Here is a 16,459-nt window from a genome sequence, read left to right as displayed (position 1 = left end):
TAGCAAGAGCCACGCAGCTCACATGTGACTCTGGCCTGCAGACCAGGTAAGTTCTCATGTAGGCATAAAGGCTGTAGACACGAAGCAATTGTTTCTCTACAGTGACTCCTCTTAGCCACTAGGGGCTGGTGGCATCAGATCATCTCTTGCTGCTCTACCTATTGGATCTAAGCCAGGAAGTCTGGGTAGCTGCTAGGGATGTGAAATAAAGAATCCAGTGCTAGGTCCGGGTTTCCCCCCTCAACTCCTTCTTCCACAGCTTCAGCTCCTTTACCTCACAACCCAGCCAGATGTCCTAAGCTTTCCCTCCCTTTCCCCAGCTTTCAACCACTTCTCTGTTACAGGAGTTCTCTATATATGTAAATATGTTAGTGGTTAGATAAAGTGCTAATAGATATGCAGCACTCAAAGATGTGTAGCATAGTTCCTGGGTTTTATAGGACCAATCAAACTTCTTATCTTGCACTTGTTCCGCTGTGCAGTTCTTTACATTGCTCTTAACACCCATCTGTCAGTAGTATAAGGGGCCTACATCAATCAAACATAGTCCCTGCTCCCTGACCCCTTGGGCCCCACACACCTGTCACCTTAAGACCTGCCCCTTGGCGGTATTACTTCCGGGGTCAAGACGGACACATGACCGGAAGCAAAGGGTGTACTGTGACCCTCTAAGAATTCTTCCCACCACCCTCTTCCAATCAGGATGGGTTTCACCCCCCATAGGGTCGCCCTGAAAGGAGATTTGACCAATCAGGGGGGTGTACTGGGGTGGGGTGATCTGTCTGGAAGTGGGTTGTGTGATCCGTTTAAGAACTCCTCCTACCACCCTCTACCAATCGGGATGGGTTTCAGCCACAGAGGAGCTCCCTGAGAGTGGATTTGTCCAACTGGGGGGAGTTCTGGGGCGGGGTGACCCCTTTAAGAGCCCTCCTACCACCCTCTACCAATCAAAGTGCAGCACACCCCCGGAAGTCCCAGTGCCACGTGGAAAAGGTCATTTCATTGCAAGAATGCATGTTTTAGAAATTGCGGAAATGCTGAGAGGAAACCACCCCCATGAGAACTTTGGACTTTGTTTTAGCTCCGAGAGCCTTCAATCGCCCACGGTGGAATGGCTACATCAGCGACAGCTCCGAGGAGGGGGAGGGAGCATCCAAGAGGAGCTCTTTGGCCCAGCAGTTGATGGATACGCCGGAACCTGACGCCAAAACCCAACCGCTCGTGAGGCAGCCCAATGAGCATGACGGCCTCTCATCATCCACTCCCCTAGAGGAGGAAAGCAACCGTGGCTCCTGGGAGTCACTGGTGGACAAGGTGAATGGGAAAGATGTTGCTCAGATAAATGAACGATTAAGAAGTAACGGTTGAGGATGGGGTGTAATGGGGTTGGGAACCGACGTGGGGTTGCATAAATCTAAAACCAAGCAGTGGGGCCACAGTTGTTTCTTTTCTGAAAATCTCTCAACGGCTCAATGATGCTTTTCTAGAAGACCCAGAGGCCTGGGGCAGCGTTGCATCAGGCAACGAAGACAAACTGGGCCCAACTTGTTTTTGCTCGATGCTGGTACAAATCGTTGACGAAGACGCCGAGGATCATGGCTATATAGATTTAAGGAGGAGGCTTGACATGGAGCTAACTGAGCCAGTGCCACATCATGAGTGTAAAAAAGTCATGCGTTCTATGGTACGTGTTGCTGTTTATGCTGTCCTTAATCACTGCCTTAGAGAAAAGCTTTTAGAAGATTGTGAGGACTGTGAAATAGATGTGCCAGCCCAATGGTACCATGGCTGTGTGAGTTGGATTTCGGAGGATATAAACTGCAGCTCCGGGATCTGTGCGATGACCTGTGTTTGGAAAGCTTATTAAACACTGTTATTGACATAGGTTATGCTTTGTAATGTCTGTGCATAACCCAAGAAAATTTAACACAAGGGTAAATACTGTGCAATTGAGTCGAGACCCTGACAGTGTTTTAAAGAAAATGATCAAACCAGAAGATGCCTGCTTACAGCAATATATTGACCATCTGGTCCGCACAAAAAGTTACAGAATCCTGCTTAAGAAAAAGACTATTTGTAAGAAATCTAAAAGGATCAAGTTACAAAATGGTGAGGGGACAAACATGCGATATAAAACTTGGTAGCTGTAAATAGAAATATATATTGAAAAGGGCTTTGTGATTATCTGGTTTTCTGTTTGAAGGTCTGTGGGGCGCTTAAGTAAGATAAAAGTTTTGATGGAGCAACTTGGTTTATTTTCAAGGAGCTGTGTCTTTTAAATAAAAAAAAATATGCTCATGACGTGGCATCGGCTCAGTTAGTTCCATACCAAGCCTCCTCCTTCCGGTCATGTGTCTGTCTTGACCCCGGAAGTAATACCCAGGGGGCATGTCTTAGGATGACAGGTAGGTGGGGCCTGAGAGGTCAGGAGGGGGGCAACATTTGATTGATGGTCTGCCCCTTACAGTACTCCTGTCCCATTACCAACCTCCTTAGCTGCCCAGGCAGAACCTCACTGCTGCGGGTCTAGCAGCCTCTCCACGCCCTAATCTGAGCAGGCACTTGGGATCATTCTGCATTTCCCTTTCCTTTGAAAATGGCTATAAATTCTTTTACAATTCAGAATATTGCACCTAGCATTTTATCTTCTGTGGGAATCCTGCTACTGCCCTCAATCTCAGCCCTTTTCCTTGGAGGAAAGGAGCATGGGGGAGGAAGTTTCAAAGAGTGTCAGACTTAGAGAAGAGCTCATGGGGACAGTAGGCACATGAGTTAGCAAAGGAGGAGGCAGAGTTGTTTAACAAGGACGACGTGGGAATTAAATGAAGAGGAAGGGTATGTTGAGTGATTTAAGAACAGGACCAGAGGAAGTGACTGTTAGGGCAAGGCTTGAGAATGGGTGGATGGACAAAGCAGAGGGAGAAGGGGAAGATAAAGGTAAGGACAAGAGTGGTGTAAACAATTTTTTTTTTTTTAAAAGTGTAAGGGGGCAGTCTGCTCCTTTAAGGGCCCAGGAAGCAGGTGACCTTGTTATTGAGAAAAGCTCAGCAGTCCAGGTGCTGGGAATTGTCTGACCCAGCTGGACAACATTTAGTGATTGGATCTGAGCCAGGAGATCTAAAGGAACATCCCTGCTCCATGAGGCTACCTGGGACCAGTGGAGGAGGGCTAAAAATGCACTCTCTTTTGGCTGCAGCAGAAGGCTGTGAGAAGACAGGCAAGCCCTGCAGACACCCATAGGCTGAGAACTGCTCCAGTCCATTAGCTATCAGAGGCCAGAGGGTCTCACAATCTGAGCTGAGAACAGGACTGTTGCTTTTTTGTTGTTGTTCCATTTTCCCTTCTTAGTGTTGAAGGATAAACAGAGCCCTGAGAAAAGGGCTACAAACTGAACTGGGCATGACTGACTGTTTGTCACAGGCTGGAGATCGGGTCCACCAGCCTATGCAGTGAATTTAGCTCTTTTCTTTCTTTTTTTTTTCTATGAATTGTCCACAAACACATGGTGACTTTTACAAATTTTACAAATTACTTTGATAATCGTTGGATATGTTTATGGGTTTATGTGATGGAGTTGTCTATGCTGAATAAAGGTATTGAGTACAGAAGTCAGATCAATGCCCTGGGGCACTTTTGACCTGAGATCTTTTCTTATATGGCTATTGTAATAGAACAATATAATCCATAAATAAGTGGTGCTATAAATCAGACGTTTGTTTGCTCAATCAATAGATTAATCATTAATCATCATATTTAATAAATCAATGGTTCTTTATTAATCAACTGAAATCCAGCACAGGACAGATTTAATTAACTGGCACCAGTATTCTTAGCACAATTCTTTGTAATTCCAAATGCTGGTAAATATTTGCATTATGAGAGCAGATATTGTACAATGTACTTTAGGATGTTCTGTTGGCAGGTGCGGCTCTGACCTCTTCTGAGCTGTCACTTTTCTTGCAATCAAGTGGGTCTGAAAACAAAGTGCTGATGTGTTGTCAGCAATGGTCTGGTATGTTTGCAGTGAAATCTGTTCACATAGACTGAGCTTCTATTCTCCTGATGACCTTATCTTTAGGGAAACTTCTTGATGTGCTAATCAAGGTTTCATAACATATACAATATAAAAAAAGAGACACTAAAAGGAGGGAATTCCAATGGTGTACATGTTTTTAACATCAGAAATTCCAAGTCAGGCTACTCCTAAAAGTACATGAAATTCTGGCTTTGATCCTTCCTCACTGAAATCACAGGGAGTTTTTCCATTGAATTGAACTGGGTGCAACATTGCACACTCAGTGACATACTCAGGGTTGCAGAGCAAAGTCAGGGGCAGAGCCAAAAAGTAGAACCCAAGAGTGCTGACTTCCAAAGCCATGTTATATCAAAAAGCTGTGTTCTGATAAGCAGTCAAGGGGCCATTTCCTCATTACAAAGGTCATGAATTTTGTCTTCAAACAGGGATTTTCTTAAAGTTGTAGCTGTTAATATCTGGTTAATCTTATGTGCCCTTTGAATAGTTCCCACATGAAGTCCACTGAAAACACTGTGACTAGAAAAAAGTTAGTAGTAATAATCAATTGCATTTAACATCAGGGAATGTTGACAGAACAGAGATTTCAGCAGAGGGATTTTCTCAAAACTTTGTGGAATTTCTTTTTCAGTACAGTGAAGGAAAAGACCTCATGGTTATTAGAAAAAGCCAAAGAGAAGAAAGTGCCCATGAAAATCTATCCAGATATTACAGGAGACACCATGGCTTGGAAGGGAGAAAGCACGTTTAGTACAGTAAGTGCCAACATTAATCTTTCATTATATATTTATTTATTCACACTGACAATGAAGGGCTTGTCTGAAAATGGAATTCTCCTAAAACTAAACCATGAGAAAGCAATTGCAAGCTCTTTAAGGTCTGAGCTAAAGAAAAGAGTTGGCAGAATTATGGACTGTGAATAAATTACCTGACCAATTTAGCCCTTTTTTCTGCTTGAACCATTTGTGAATGGATTTTTATTAATTTAATTTATATTCATAATAGTTTTAAGAGTTTGAGAGAAGAAATGTTGTCCTCTGGGTTGTTTTTGCTTTGCTAATCAGTGTGTGATTGGTCAGCAAAATCACTCGGTATTGGTACCTTTTCCTGCTAATAAGTCTGAAACAGGGGAATTTTGAGTAATGATCTTTTTCATGCATGAATTTCCTTATTCACGTGAAAAAAATGGTTATTTGAGCACAGAAGAACCAGCATCCTATTTACTTGCAGTTTTAAGAATAGCCTTGGCTGTCCCCTATTACATATAGATTAAGCTCCTTGTGCTTTGCTTTCAAGGCTTGAAACTATATCTCTGACTGTTTGTTTGCCTTTTGCATTTCCCAATTCCATTGCAACAGTGCCAGCCTTTATGCTTTCCCCCCGCTTGCTTTCATCAACTTTTGTTTTTGTGCCTTCTTTACTGCTCCCCTTGTGTGGAAATCTTCCCAAGCCTGTTTTCCAAGCCACCATCCTTGCCACATTCAAATCCCTCTAAAATATTTACTTCTGCCATCTGGTCGGCATGAAGTGTGGTAAGGAAGAAAACAGCCTAAATATACAACACCAACCAGCTGTGTTCGACTCACTACAGATATGTCTACACTACAAAATTAGGTCGAATTTATAGAAGTCGATTTTTAGGAAGCAATTTTATACAGTTTATTGTGTGTGTCCCCACTAAATGCATTAAGGCGGTGGAGTGCATCCACAGTACCATGGCTAGTGTCGACTTTCGGAGCATTGCACTGTGGGTAGCTATCCCACAGTTCCTGCAGTCTCCACTGCCCATTGGACTTCTGGGTTGAGCTCCCAATGCCTGATGGGGCAAAAACATTGTCGCAGGTGGTTTTGGGTACATGTCACCAGTCGCCCCTCCCTCCATGAAAGCAATGGCAGACAATCATTTTGTGCCTTTTTTCCATGCAGACACCATACTGCTAACCGCCATCATCCACTGCTTCTGCTGCAGCTCTGCTCTCCTGGTACCATGAATCCACCTTGCAGGTCCTCTCGTCATTCTATTCTCGTGGAATCCATCGTCATCCACTGCTTCTGCTGCAACTCTGCTGTCCTGCAGACGCCATACCACGGGAAGCATGGAGCCCGCTCAGCTAAATGCTGCTATTGTGAGCATTGTAAACACCTCGCGCATTATCCTGCAGTATGTGCAGAACCTGCAAAAGCAGGCGAGGAGGTGACGACAGCGCGATCATGATAGTGATGAGGACATGGACACAGACTTCTCTCAAAGCACGGGCCCTGGCAATTTGGACATCATGGTAGTAATGGGGCAGGTTCATGCCATGGAACGCTGATTCTGGGCCCAGGAAACAAGCACAGACTGGTGGGACTGCATAGTGTTGCAGGTCTGGGATGATTCCCAGTGGCTGCGAAACTTTTGCATGTGTAAGGGCACTTTCATGGAACTTTGTGACTTGCTTTCCCCTGCCCTGAAGTGGAAGAATACCAAGATGAGAGCAGCCCTCACAGTTGAGAAGCGAGTGGCGATAGCCCTCTGGAAGCTTGCAACGCCAGACAGCTACCAGTCAGTCGGGAATCAATTTGGAGTGGGTAAATATAATGTGGGGGCTGCTGTGATCCAAGTAGCCAATGCAATCATTGAGCTGCTGCTATCAAGGGTAGTGACTCTGGGAAATGTGCAGGTCGTAGTGGATGGCTCTGCTGCAATGGGGTTCCCTAACTGTGGTGGGGCGATAGATAGAACGCATATCCCTATCTTGGGACTGGACCACCTTGGCAGCCAGTACGTAAACTGCAAGGGGTACTTTTCTGTGGTGCTGCAAGCACTGGTGGATCACAAGGGACATTTCACCGACATCAACGTGGGATGGCCGGAAAAGGTGCATGACGCTCGCATCGTCAGGAACTCTGTTTGAACAGCTGCAGGAAGGAACTTACTTCCCAGACCAGAAAATTACTGTTGGGAGTGTTGAAATGCCTATAGTTATTCTCAGGGACCTAGCCTATCCCTTAATGCCCTGGCTCATGAAGCCTACACAGGCACCCTGGATAGTAGTAAGGAGCAGTTCAACTATAGGCTGAGCAAGTGCAGAATGGTGGTAGAATGTGCATTTGGATGTTTAAAAGCTCGCTGGCGCAGTTTACTGACTTGGTTAGACCTCAGCGAAACCAATATTCCCATTGTTATTGCTGCTTGCTGTGTGCTTCACAATATCTGTGAGAGTGAGGGGGAGACATTTATGGCGGGGTGGGAGGTTTAGGCAAATCACTTGGCAGCCGATTACGTGCAGCCAGACACCAGGGCAATTAGAGGAGCACAGCTGGGCGCCCTACGCATCAGAGAAACTTTGAAAATCAGTTTCATGACTGGCCAGGCTACAGTGTGACAGTTCTGTTTGTTTCTTCTTGATGAAAACCCACCTTCTTGGTTGACTCTACTTCCCTGTAAGCCAGCTGACCTCCCCTCTTCGATCACCGCTTTCAGTGTCATTAAAGTCATTATTGTTTCAAAATCATGCATTCTTTATTAATTCATCACACAAATAGGGGGAAAACTCACAAGGTAGCCCGGGAGGGGTGGGGGAGGAGGGAAGCACTGGATGGGGTGGTGGATGAAGGGAAGAGGGAAGGACAAGGCCACATTACAGTTCAAAACTTATTGAATGCCAGCCTTCTGTTGCTTGTTGTTCTGGGGTGGAGTGGCTGGTGCCTGTAGCCTCCTCCTCCCCCCTCGCATTCTTGAGCATCTGGGTGAGGAGGATATGGAACTTGGGGAGGAGGGCAGGCAGTTATACAGGGGCTACAGAGGTGGTCTGTGCTCTTGCTGCCTTTCCTGCAGCTCCACCAGACACTGGAGCATATCCGTTTGCTCCCCCATTAGGCTCAGCATTGCATCCTGCCTCCTCTCAGCGTGCTCCTCCCTCCTCTCATTGTGTTCATTTAATGCTTTCCTGGTCTCTGCCACTGTTTGCCTCCATGCATTCTGCTGAGCTCTTTCAGTGCAGGAGGACTGCATGAGCTCTGAGAACATGTCCTTGCGAGTGCAGTTTTGTTCACTTTCTAATCTGTGCTAGCCTTTGGGACGGAGATGATAGGGGGAGCATAGAAACATTTGCAGCTGTGGGAGGAAAAAACGGGAGAGGAATATTTTAAAAAGATACATTTTAGAGTACAAAGGGAAGACTATTTCACACTGAATCAAGCTATTCACATTACATAGCACATTTGCTTCACCCCCACCCCCACCAGACACAACCGCATGGCTAGTGTCAGGGAAGATCCCTCTCAGCTAAACGCAAACAGCTCAGCATGAACGGGCCTCCCCTCACTGCGTGGCAAAGGCTTTTAGAGTACCTCCAGGAGAGCTTCATGGAGATGTCCCTGGAGGATTTTCGCTCCATCCCCAGACACGTTAACAGACTTTTTCAGTAGCTATACTGGCTGCAAATGCATCCCAAGTCTTCAGAGCAAATTAATCATTAAACACGCTTGCTTTTAAACCCTGTATTATATTTACAAAGGTACACTCACCAGAGGTGCCTTCTCTGGCTTCATGGTCCGGGAGCCCGGGTTGGGAGGGTATTGGCTCCAGGGTGATGAACAGTTCCTGGCTGCTAGGAAGAAGGGATTCTTTGCTTGCCTGCTGTGTGCTATCTCCTCCTCATCTTCCTCACCCACAAAATCCTCATCCCTGTTGCATGAGACTCCCCCCTTGCAGGCATCCACAGACAGTGGTGGGACAGCGGTAGGGCCCCCCTCTCAGAATTGCATGCAACTCATCATAGAAACAGAATGTATGGGGCTCTGACCCAGAGCGACCGTTTGCATCCTTTGTTTTTTGGTAGGCTTGCCTCAGCTCCTTAACTTTCATGCGGCACTGCTGTGTGTCCCTGTTGTAGCCTTTGTCCATCATGACCTTGGAGATTTTGGCAAATGTATTGGCATTTCGTCTTTTGAAACAGAGTTCTGCCTGCACGGATTCTTCTCCCCATTCAGCGATCAGATCCAGTACCTCTCATTGGGTCCATGTTGGAGCTCTTTTGCGATTCTGGGACTCCATGGTCACCTGTGCTGACAAGCTCTGCATGGTCACTTGTGCTGATCAGCTCGCCACGCTGGCCAAACAGGAAATGAAATTCAAAAGTTCCCAGGGCTTTTCCTATCTACCTGGCCAGTGCATCTGAGTTGAGAGTGCTGTCCAGAGCGGTCACAATGGAGCACTTTGGGATAGCTCCCGAAGGCCAATACCATTGAATTGCATCCACACTACCCCAAATTCGACCCAGCAAGGTTGATTTTAGTGCTAAACCCCTTGCCAGGGAGGAGTACAGAAATCGATTTTAAGAGCCCTTTAAGTCGACAAAACAGGCTTGGTCATGTGGACAGGTGCAGGGTTAAATCAACCTAATGCTGCTAAATTCGACCTAAACTCGTCGTAGACCAGGGCCTAGTGTCAGTGGCGTATTAATGCCCAGGCTGACAAATTTTCAGGGGCGGCAAATTTGTAAGAGCAGCCAGAGGCGCCAACTTTCCCCGGCACCAGTGGGAGCTCGTGTCCCCCCCTTCCCCGCCCCAACTCCACCCCTACCCCAAATTCACACTACCCCAAATTCGACCCAGCAAGGTTGATTTTAGTGCTAAACCCCTTGCCAGGGAGGAGTACAGAAATTGATTTTAAGAGCCCTTTAAGTCGACAAAACAGGCTTGGTCATGTGGACAGGTGCAGGGTTAAATCAACCTAATGCTGCTAAATTCGACCTAAACTCGTCGTAGACCAGGGCCTAGTGTCAGTGGCGTATTAATGCCCAGGCTGACAAATTTTCAGGGGCGGCAAATTTGTAAGAGCAGCCAGAGGCGCCAACTTTCCCCGGCACCAGGGGGAGCTCGTGTCTCCACCCCTTCCCCGCCCCCATTCCAACCCCTTCCCCAAAGTCTCTGCCTCAACTCCACCCCCTCCCTGCCCCTATTGGTCCCCTTTCCCAAATCCCCGCCCCGGCCCCACCTCCTCCCCTGAGCGTGCTGTGTTCCCCCCTCCTCCCTCCCAGCCACGCGAAGCTGTTTCATGCACAAGTGCTGGCAGGGAGCGGGGAGAAGCAGGACCCGACGGCGCGTTCAGGGGAGGAGGCGGAGCGGAGGTGAGCTGGGGTAGGGGCGCGGGGAGCTGCCGGGTGGGAGCGGCAATTATTTCAGGGCCTAGGGGTGGCAAAATCATTAATCCGCCACTGCCTAGTGTGCATGTGGTCTTTTCACCATAATATTTTTAGCCTCCTCTCTCCTTTTGTCCCTTTTGACTCTCGACTGCTGTGCCTGTTGAATTTGGACTGTGTGCTGTGGAGGGCAGAGACCATAGCTGAATGTGGTTCAGGAGGCACCTATTACTTTTCGGAGCGCGCAAGAAATAACACATTTACTAAACATTATTGTAACCCAAACCCATTCAGGAGCAGCCTGTAAAATGTGACGGAAACCAAAGGCCATGATTTCCAATGAATGTCCACCAACCATTTTTTACCATGTTCACCTAGGAAGTGCAGAATACAGCATTACAAAAACAACAAAAATCAAGCACATTCTGTGTAATCAGAGCTAGATCTCTAGCTGATGTAAGTGCATCTCCATTGACTTCAGTCCAACTGTACTCATTTTACACCCATCTCAGGGTCTCGACCATAATCCCACATCATCTACAATAGGGCTTATCAGCATGTGGTCCATGGGCCACCCCTGAGCCTCGGAACCCTCCTGGTGATCTGCACAATTGAGTCTCAATTTATTTAACTTTTTGGGACTGAGTTGGTGGATGGCAAAAGATGGCTGTAAAACTGTGTATCTTAGGAAGTGCTCCCAAAATAAAGAGGTTGGCTAATGATATTAAGGCGTGTGTGTGGCTATGACCTTGAGAGCTATGCCAGCAGGCGTTTTAATTCCGGATAGGGCCACCCCAGGCCAACAGGTCAGATGGGACCAGACAAAAAATCAGTCTACTGGCCCTTCATGTTGGGCATTGAGTGAGAGGCCAACAACTTGTCTTTGTAAAAAAAAGAAAAAAAAAAAAGCTATAGAAACACAAAATAGACATTCTGGCAAACAGTATAATAGATGGGTATGGTGCATCCTTGTTCATGGCCCAAGCAATGTCTGATGGCATAAGAAAAATTCATATTTAAACTGACAATGTGATTGTAGCTATACTAAACTCAATGAGGAATTCATACAAAATTAAGTTTAAATTTCATTTCAACCTCTACTTTTCTACACTTCATTTCAGGTTTCAATGAACATAGAGTCTAATTGAAAATCACTGGGTTTCACTTGATTTTTGTGTAAAATCCACAGATTTGTCCATGACTTTCATGCAAATAAGTCAGTTGATCCAGGTTCTCTGGAAAGGTTCATGCAATTTAGGAAATCTTTCTCTCAACATTTTTTTAAATCATAGACTCAAGTCAAAGCTCAGACCAAAACGAGATGAGTTTATGTTGGCTATAGGTTTTACTGCAAACATTTTGCATACCTCTAACTGTGATGATTTTCCCAATCTCACTGTCACTGGCAGTGCCATTGAAGCTTATACCCTCTGATGATCCATGGTCTTTGGAAGGATGAATTTGTGTGTGACATTGACTGGGGCAAAAGTGTCCATGTCAATAGTTGTGAAAATGTGGGGGAGCCCTGCAGACAGTTTCCAAAGTCTGTTTTCCCCCTAAAATCTTGTTAGTAATGTGATCCTAAGAGCCCTTGTTACCCACAGCCATAGGGCATGCTGTCACTCATTAGAGCCATTCAATTCACTGCACCCAACACTGTTCTTATGATATTTATCCCAAAGGTATTGTGTAGGTTATCATATAAAAACCAATAACATGCTGAGTATTAATGTCATTGTAAAATCCATGTGTTAATGTTATATGTGAAGTTATGAATTCCCTCTGTATGATGTTACTAACCAATGTTTAAGACCAGACAGCCTAATCTAGGTAAAGGTCCTAAACAGGTCTGTCCTAAATAAAAGAATGTGGGTTTTCCTCAATTTACATATTAGCAGTAAAAAATGCCATGGCACTAAGCCAGCAGTGGTTATCCTGATCCTGAATTCAAGAGACAGAGAATTAACATGGTTCCTGCACCCCAGAGAGAGACAGGAGACTGGATCCCCAGGAGGCCTTCCTGACTTATCAGACACACACAATCCTTTTGGGTATATGAGGAACAGAGGGAGAGAGAGAGGTTTCCTTTATCCTTTACCTTAGGAAGCAAAGGAACCAAGCAATTTGATCTCTGTGATGGGTCCTGGCCAGAAAAAAGCTGGAAAGGAGACTGAGTGAGAGAAATCATCTTGAACCATGACTGTATCTTGCTGGTTAAGGTTGAGTCTTTTAGAAGCATATTTTCACTTTTATTTGCTTGTAACAGTTTCTGCCTTTATCCCTTTTACTTGGTATAACTTAGTCCTTGTTCTTCAGTACAATAATAAACTTATTTTGCTTTCATTATAAAACATCCGTGCTATGTAAGATGAGCAAAGTGTGTGCTTATAGACAGCTAACAGGTTGGAGTGTGTTAGAGGACTTTCCCTTCACCCTCTCCCCTGGTCCTTGTCACACAGACAGAAAGCAGAGGACCAGAAATCTGAAGTTCAGGCAATGCAATGTTTATTGGGGTTAGTCCCCCTTCCTAGCTCTGACGCCGCAGAGCATTTACCCTGTGTCCCGATTCCCACCTCCTCCTTTTAGCAGGCCCAAATATACCTGCAATGCACGCCCACAGTCCCACCCCTTAAACTACGATTTGAGGACTTCAATAGCACAGATATAGGTGTGAGGGTTTTTTTTGTAGGAGTGGTGGGTGAAATTCTGTGGCCTGCGTTGTGCAGGAGGTCAGACTAGATGATCATAATGGTCCCTTCTGACCTAAATATCTATGAATCTTATAAAAAGAAAAGGAGTACTTTTGGCACCTTAGAGACTAACCAATTTATTTGAGCATAAGCTTTCGTGAGCTACAGCTCACTTCATCAGATGAATACTGTGGAGAGTGTAGCAGATCTTTTTATATACACACAAAGCATGAAAAAATACCTCCTCCCACCCCACTCTCCTGCTGGTAATAGCTTATCTAAAGTGATCACTCTCCTTACAATGTGTATGATAATCAAGGTGGGCCATTTCCAGCACAAATCCAGGGTTTAACACGAATGTCTGAGGGGGGGTAGGAAAAAACAAGGGGAAATAGGTTACCTTGCATAATGACTTAGCCACTCCCAGTCTCTATTCAAGCCTAAGTTAATTGTATCCAATTTGCAAATGAATTCCAATTCAACAGTTTCTCGCTGGAGTCTGGATTTGAAGTTTTTTTGTTTTAATATTGCGACCTTTAGGTCTGAGATCGAGTGACCAGAGAGATCCAACATACCTCTGAACAACATACTAATCCACAGAGAACTCCCTACCAACACTACAAAAAGAAGGATTCTAGGTGGACTCCTCCTGAAGGTCGAAACAGCAGACTGGACTTCTACATAGAGTGCTTCTGCAGACGTGCACGGGCTGAAATTGTGGAAAAGCAGCATCACTTGCCCCATAACCTCAGCCGTGTGGAACACAATGCCATCCACAGCCTCAGAAACAACTCTGACATCATAATCAAAAAGGCTGACAAAGGAGGTGCTGTTGTCATCATGAATAGGTCGGAATATGAACAAGAGGCTGCTCGGCAGCTCTCCAACACCACTTTCTACAAGCCATTACCCTCTGATCCCACTGAGAGTTACCAAAAGCAACTACAGCATTTGCTCAAGAAACTTCCTGAAAAAGCACAAGATCAAATCTGCACAGACACACCCCTGGAACCCTGACCTGGGATATTCTATCTACTACCCAAGATCCATAAACCTGGAAATCCTGGGCGCCCCATCATCTCAGGCATTGGCACCCTGACAGCAGGATTGTCTGGCTATGTAGACTCCCTCCTCAGGCCCTACGCTACCAGCACTCCCAGCTACCTTCGAGACACAACTGACTTCCTGAGGAAACTACAATCCATTGGCGATCTTTCTGATAACACCATCCTGGCCACTATGGATGTAGAAGCTCTCTATACCAACATTCCACACAAAGATGGACTACAAGCCATCAAGAACACTATCCCCAATAATGTCACGGCTAACCTGGTGACTGAACTTTGTGACTTTGTCCTTACCCATAAGTATTTTACATTTGGGGACAATGTATACCTTCAGATCAGCGGCAATGCTATGGGTACCCGCATGGCCCCACAGTATGCCAACATTTTTATGGCTGACTTAGAACAACGGTTCCTCAGCTCTCGTCCCCTAACGCTCCTACTCTACTTGCGCTATATTGATGACATCTTCATCATCTGGACCCATGGAAAAGAAGCCCTTGAGGAATTCCACCATGATTTCAACAATTTCCATCCCAACATCAACCTTAGCCTGGTCCAGTCCACACAAGAGATCCACTTCCTGGACACTACAGTGCTAATAAACGATGGTCACATAAACACCACTCTATACCGGAAACCTACTGACCGCTATTCCTACCTACATGCCTCCAGCTTTCACCCTGACCACACCACACGATCCATTGTCTACAGCCAAGCTCTGCGATACAACCGCATTTGCTCCAACCCCTCAGACAGAGACAAACACCTACAAGATCTCTATAAAGCATTCTTACAACTACAATACCCACCTGCGGAAGTGAAGAAACAGATTGATAGAGCCAGAAGAGTTCCCAGAAGAGTTCCCTACTACAGGAAAGGCCTAACAAAGAAAATAACAGAACGCCACTAGCCGTCACCTTCAGCCCCCAACTAAAACCCCCCAACACATTATTAGGGATCTACAACCTATCCTGAAGGATGACCCAACACTCTCACAAATCTTGGGAGACAGGCCAGTCCTTGCCTACAGACAGCCCCCCAACCTGAAGCAAATACTCACCAGCAACCACATACCACACAACAGAACCACTAACCCAGGAACCTATCCTTGCAACAAAGCCTGTTGCCAACTGTGCCCACATATCTATTCAGGGGACACCATCACAGGGCCTAATAACATCAGCCACACTATCAGAGGCTCATTCACCTGCACATCCACCAATGTGATATATGCCATCATGTTCCAGCAATGCCCCTCTGCCATGTACATTGGTCAAACTGGACAGTCTTTACGTAAAAGAATAAATGGACACAAATCAGATGTCAAGAATTATAACATTCATAAACCAGTCGGAGAACACTTCAATCTCTCTGGTCACGCAATCACAGACATGAAGGTCGCTATCTTACAACAAAAAAACTTCAAATCCAGACTCCAGCGAGAAACTGCTGAATTGGAATTCATTTGCAAATTGGATACAATTAACTTAGGCTTGAATAGAGACTGGAAGTGGCTAAGTCATTATGCAAGGTAACCTATTTCCCTTTGTTTTTTCCTACCCTCCCCCCCCTTAGACGTTCGTGTTAAAACCCTGGATTTGTGCTGGAAATGGCCCAACTTGATTATCATACACATTGTAAGGAGAGTGATCACTTTAGATAAGCTATTACCAGCAGGAGAGTGGGGTTGGAGGAGGTATTTTTTCATGCTTTGTGTGTATATAAAAAGATCTTCTACAATTTCCACAGTATGCATCCGATGAAGTGAGTTGTAGCTCACCAAATCTTATGCTCAAATAAATTGGTTAGTCTCTAAGGTGCCACAAATACTCCTTTTCTTTTTGCGAATACAGACTAACACGGCTGTTACTCTGAAACTTATGAATCTTATGGTCATGTTCCATTTTCGGTCCAGGGTCTTCATCCCACCTCTTTTGTACCTCATGCAAGCCCGCTGCTGGGGCTGGGGGCGGCAAAGGGAGCAATTGCCCAGGGGCCTGGCAATTGGCCGCTGGTGCTTCTGTGAAAGCAGTGGCCAGGAGCTCCGGGCCCTTTTAAATCGCCCAGGCCGGCCGCAGGGCTCCTAGGCATAGGCGCTGCGTGGGTGCTAACTGCCGGTGGACTCCTCCTTCCCGCCACAGCACCTCTCACCAGAGGTGGACCCCACCAATTAGCTCATCACTGTCCCTGCCAGTGCGTCCCGCCCGCTGCCGTCGGCTGTTTAGCAGGGTGCTGGAGGCACTGGGGTTGGGGGGAGGAGCAAGGGGTGGGAAGCGGTGGGGTGGGGGCGGGCCTGGGTGATGCATGGCTATGCTGAGAGTGGAAGGGGCTGGACCAGCCCCTTCCATCCACTGAGACGCTGTTCTGCAGCCCTGTTCGGTGGCTGCCTGAGAGAGCCTGGCAGGGGAGGTGACTTCTGCTCCCGGCTCGGGTGCCGGCTCCCTGGCAACCAAGCCGGGCAGGGAGAGGAAGCTGCCTCCTTCCCAGCCAGGCTCTCTCAGGCAGCTGCCGGGCAGGGCTGCAGAACAGCAGCCTGGAGGG

The 16,459-nt window shown here is 46.3% G+C and overlaps 1 long non-coding RNA gene across 1 annotated transcript; it reads left to right on the top strand.

The window, feature by feature from the left end:
- Positions 1-1,049: 1,049 nt before the first annotated feature.
- On the top strand, positions 1,050-7,160 carry LOC140915375 (uncharacterized). The gene is made up of 3 exons (XR_012160142.2): positions 1,050-1,314; positions 4,665-4,788; positions 5,960-7,160. It is a non-coding gene; the product is annotated as an uncharacterized LOC140915375 (long non-coding RNA).
- Positions 7,161-16,459: the final 9,299 nt, after the last annotated feature.

Source organism: Lepidochelys kempii, chromosome 7 (assembly GCF_965140285.1).
Source record: "Lepidochelys kempii isolate rLepKem1 chromosome 7, rLepKem1.hap1, whole genome shotgun sequence".
NCBI classification, from domain to species: Eukaryota; Metazoa; Chordata; order Testudines; family Cheloniidae; genus Lepidochelys; species Lepidochelys kempii.
The sequence above is the reverse complement of the archived record's forward strand: the minus strand, read 5'-3'. Positions and strand labels throughout refer to the sequence as shown.